Consider the following 5,909-nt stretch of genomic DNA (forward strand, 5'->3'; position numbering starts at 1 on the left):
TCAAGACATCTCAATTTGAACATCATACCTAACCTACTTAATCAATTCACAAGATAACTTCAATTGAACTTCATCACCAAGTACAAGTCATCAAAATTGAAGTAAAAGGTTTAAGGTATCAAGACTTACCCAATCTCCTTCAAACACCAACATCTTAGTATTACTATCGACCAACCAATTCAATCCAATAATAGATGTAATAAAATCAATAAATAGTAGTTAACATAACAATGAAGTCAATTGTATCACTACTACACAATTCAACACTAGTTCATAGCCTAGGGTTAGGGACTTGGGTCAATTTGATGATCTATTCCACATACTAGATTAACTCATAAAGAACTAGCATAATTGAATCATAATACATTATAATCTAAGCAAAATAACCAAAAGAAAACATAGACAATACAATTTAGAAGATCAAATTCGTATTAGAAAGAAACTCATAAGAATTCATCTTTTTGAAAACTAATTTTGGAAGAACCCTTTGGGGAAAGGAATCCCAAAGTTGAAAGATTCCCAAACCTTGTTAAATATTGAAGATTGATAGAGAAAAGTAACTTTCTTGCTGCCCTAAAGACCTTGACCTAGCCCTTCAATTGAGTTCTTCTTTTTGGGAGAGAGAAAGTAGAGAGAAGGAAGAGCAATTGTGTTTGGCAATTGAGAGGTGTTAAGTGAGGTTTTAGACTTAGGGTAGGGTATATAGTTAATTAACTAACTTAGTTTAACCACCCCTAATAACTAATCAACCCCCTAACTAATTAACTTAATTAAATGACCCAACTAAAAACTTGACAGAAAACACAGGCCTGACCTATGAGACCCCGACCTACGGGCCAGGTTAGTCAACGGCCAGGACCCCCATCGTCCTGTGCAACAGTAATTTTGGTCAGAGAGTTTCCGATCGAAATTTTTGAAAAATGGTTAACTGACCATCGATGGAGGCAATCGGCGCTCCATCGATTGGACGACGCCTCGTCACTTGGAAGTCGTTGGTAGACACTGTCCATGATAGCTTTTTGGTCAAAATGGAAGGGTCCTCCTTAAGGACCCTTAGGGTGGTACTTGGGGAGTCATACCCGGACGTTTTAACCCTAAACCTACTCTATTATGTGTTAGACACTCACCAAATTCAATCAATTTTCGACACTTCAAAACCCCATGAAATAGGCTAAGGCACACTAGCACCATTTGTACTAGTCTTCTGATGTTGTGGACATTCCTTGACGTTTTGACTCTAAAAGCTTTATAAATGAATTTTGTATTATTTTTGACCTTAAAAATAATGTTACAACCCTTATACACTCATGTGAGGTTATATATTAGGTTTTGTACTTTCGTAGTGTTACACTTCACAACTCCATTCAACACATAAAATGGCATTTTGCATAGCAACTCAAATTCACAATTACCATATATATAAGAGCTCAACACTTCATATAACATAATGAGGAACTACCTTCTAAACATTAACATGATATCAACATGAACATCAAGAGTTACCATGCAATAACCATGCTCACTACGAATCTCATAAAGATAACTATAGACATACATATAAGTGCAAGTTAACAAGAGAGAATTTTTCATGAAAACTCATTTTAGCATGAACCTTTGCCAAGATATGCACATACTTACAAAAATAAGTCAATTTCACCTCATTCATAATTTTATTTTCAAGAGTAACTACTAACCTTAACTTTGGCTAGGAGTAAGAGGAAAGAGATGAGGTTAGCGAGACTTCATGTCGGCCTTGACCTCCTATGTTGCACCCTCAACTTGATGGTTTCTCCATAGAACTTTTAGGGAGGTCACCTCTTTGTTCCTCATCCTCTTGAATTGACTATCTGGGATGTCAATCGAAACCTCTTCATAAGAAAGGTTATCATTCACCCCTAACCCTTGAATAGGGAGAATAAACACCAGGTCACCTATACATTTCTTAAGCATAGAGACATGAAATACCGGGTGAACAGGGGCTAATTCACTCGGTAACTTCAACTCATAAGCAACTTTTCTGACCCGTTTCAATGTCTCATAAGGACCCACATACCGGGGAATAAGCTTCCCCTTTTTTTTTCAAAACTCATCACCCCTTTAATGGTTGAAATCTTCAAGTAGACCCAATCACCTATTGCAAACTCAACTTCTCTTCTCCTATTGTCGGCATAAGATTTTTGCCGACTATAGGCTGTTTTCAACCAATCTCTTATCATTCAAACTTTTTTCAAGGCCGCATGAATTATATCGGGACCAAGGAGTGAAGATTGTCCAAACTCAAACCACCCAACCAGAGACCTACATCTCCTACCATAGAGTGCTTCAGAAGGTGCCATAGAAGTACTCGAATGATAGCTATTACTGTCAGAGAACTCTATAAGTGATTGGTGATCGTCCTAATTACCGTTGAAGTCAATAACACAAGCCCTTAGTATATCATGTAGGGTTTTTATGATACGCTCCAATTGAACATCCATTTGAGGATGAAAAGCGGTACTAAGTTTCACTTGAGACTTAGGCCTTTTTGAAAAGACCTCCGAAAGTGAGAAATGAATTGGGAACCTCTATTTGAGATTAGGGGCAAAGGGTTACCATGAAAATTCACAATATTATTAAGGTAAAACATAGCATACTCCTCCGCCGAATAAGTATATTTGAAGGGGATAAAGTGGACAGATTTTGTCAATCTATCAACAATCACCCATATTGAATTGTTTTGCCTATGATTCTAAGGCAAACCCACTTCAAAATCAATATTGATATCTTTCCACTTACAAGTAGGAAAATCCATCACTTGAGTTAAACCTCTCGGTCTTTGATGCTCGACTTTAACTTGTTGACAATTAAGACACTTAGCTACAAACTCCCTATATCCCTCTTCAAACCATCCCACCAATAGACCTCTTGAAGATCACAATACATTTTTGGTGGCACCCGGATGAATGAAATATTGGGAATCATGAACTTCTTTCAAAATTTATCTTCTTAGGTCATCAATATCCAGCACATACAATCTACCTTAGTACATAAGTACCCCCATCTCCCCGAGAGAATGACTCATTGAACTTGCTAAGAACTGATTCCTTCAATTACATCAATAGAGGATCAAGATGTTGCTTAGACTTCACCTCAACCACTATAGATGATTCGGAGCTATGATGAACCATGGAACCTCCTTTTTTATAATCTTCTAACCGAACACCCAATTGGGCCAATGTATGCACCTCTTTCACTAACTCTTTCTTATTATCGTGAACATATGCTACACTACCCATTGACATTCGACTTAGAGCATCCGCAACCACATTGTCCTTGGCGGGGGTTGTATAGAACACTCATGTCATAGTCCTTCAAGAGTTCCAACCATCTTCTTTCTCAAAGATTTAACTCCTTATGAGTGAACACATATTGAAGAATCTTGTGGTCGGTAAATACATCCACATGGACCCCATAAAGATAATGCCTCTATATTTTCAAGGCAAACACTACGACCGTTAATTCAAGTTCATGAGTTGGACTCGTGCACCTTGATTTGTCTAGAGGCATAAGCTATCACCTTACCATGTTGCATGAGGTCACAACCCAAACCTACTCGAGAAGCGTCACAATACACTACAAACCCTTGGGTACCCTCCGATAAAGTCAACACCAGAGCGGAGGTTATCTTATCTATCAATTCTTGGAAGCCTCTTTCACAAGCTTCCGATCACTCAATCTTAGCATTCTTTTGGGTTAAGGTTGTCAAAGGAGAACCAATGGATGCAAACCCATCAACAAATATCCTATAATACCTGAGTAAACCCATGAAACTTCTACTATCCGTTGTAGTACTCAAAGTCCTAGGCCAATTCTTAACGACTTCCTTTTTCTTCGGATCGACCTCTGTACCCTCACTTGAAAACAAGTGACCAAGGAAAGCAACCGATCTCAACCAAAATTCACACTTACTATATTTAGCAAAGAGTTGGTGTCCTTTGAGGACTTGAAATTGTCAATATGTTCATTCTCACTCTTAGAATATACTAAGATATCATCAATGAAGACAATTAAAAAGGATTCAAGGTAATCTTGGAACACTCTATTCATAAGATTTATGAAAGCCACCGGGGTATTAGTTATACTAAATGACATAACTAGGAACTCATCATGACCATATCTAGTTCGGAAGGTCGTTTCAGGTATGTCAACTCCTCTATCTCTCAATTGGTGATGCCCCAACCTCAAATCAATTTTTGAAAAGTAGCTTGCCCCTTGAAATTGATCAAACAAATCATCGATCCTAGGGAGAGATACTTTTTATTTATGATAACCTTATTTAGTTAACGGTAATCAATGCACATCCTAAGGGATCCATCCTTCTTCTTCACAAACAACACCAGAGCTCCCCATGACAAAATACTAGGTTGTACGAAACCTTTGTCTAGTAAATCTTTGAGTTGAAGATTTAGTTCCTTTGACTTGTCCGGATCCATCCTTCAACTTAAGTAGCCAACACTTGTACCAACCTATGAATGGATACCCTTATCTCAACATTAGACATAGCCCGTTCTTCAATAGGAACTTGAGGGTTTTGAGGAGCTTGAGGGGGAACAACATCATTCACATTCTACTCTTTGGCCCTGTAAGCATTGTTCCTTCTAGTATTCATTGCCTATAATCACAAGAAAGGTATTTGAAGAAAGAACACATAGAGTTAAGACTCTTGAGGCACGACTTCAATAATACCAAAGAGGTGAGAGTTTCCTAAGCATCTCATAGCCTCTCATTCATAAGTGTGGCGCACTTCATAAGTATGAAAAAGACTCTACTTGACGTAGTTTAGTGAGACATCAATCCTAAGATTACTCAATCTGACACTGATACCAAGTTTGGCACGACCGGGGAAAACCCCCTAGACGTAACCAGCGTCTTTTAGCTTGAAGAGGCCTTAGACTATCCCTTAGCATACATCATGGAATATCATAGGTAGATAAAAATATGTAAAATTTAAAACTTTTACATATGAAGTATATATATATGAAGTTTATATAGACTTTTCGTTTATGAAGTTTGCATAGACTTCTCATTTATGCAACATAGTCAATTTAGATGATGGAATCTAATATTTGTCTCACACATAAACCATCTATCATAGACGCATAAGAATTTGGGCATAGCCCTTACACTAGTACAACATGCCACATATAGGCTTACAATAAAGTTTCAATTATAAGGAAAGGAACAATTGTCTTAGACATATCCAATACTAATAAAGCTAGAAAAGTGGAACCATCATCGGACTTGAGGACTCACTAACAACTTGGAAAAGGGTCCAAGTATTCCTTGCAAATGGCCTAGAAGCTCTTCAATGGCCGAAACCTACATTGTTAGAAAAAAGGAAAGAAATATGAGTTAGTACAAACCACATGTACTAAGTGATACGCTCAAACTTACATCTCAAATAAGAAGTAAAGCGGTCGCGTCAAGTAAATAACCCAACTAGTGTCCCACGAGGAAAATAGTCTAGACTTAACTTCAACTTGTTATTACTATTGTTCGGTTGATGACTTCCTTAGAAAGTAAAAAACATAAAAAGGGGGGTTTGTATTTCCTAATGAGTAAAAATAACGAACAAAATTGAAAGAGACACTTAACAGTTTTGAAAGTTGGATTTTAATCAATTAATCAAAGTAACTAGGGTTTACGTGTTCCCCACAGGTTCATAACTCGATAAATCTAACTATAACAATTCTTTCCTAGTATCTTGCATGCAAAGTGATAAGTTATGTATTTCTAAATCCTTGGTCCGGCATCTAGAAAATCTCACTCCGTACCTTGGTCCGGCTACGTGTGTTGCTTTCCTAACCCTTATCTTTACCTCATATTAAGCATCGTATTCGATATTTGACTAAGTTATTACCTCGTACCAA

This window comes from Solanum pennellii, chromosome 5, assembly GCF_001406875.1.
Source record: "Solanum pennellii chromosome 5, SPENNV200".
Classification (NCBI taxonomy): domain Eukaryota; kingdom Viridiplantae; phylum Streptophyta; class Magnoliopsida; order Solanales; family Solanaceae; genus Solanum; species Solanum pennellii.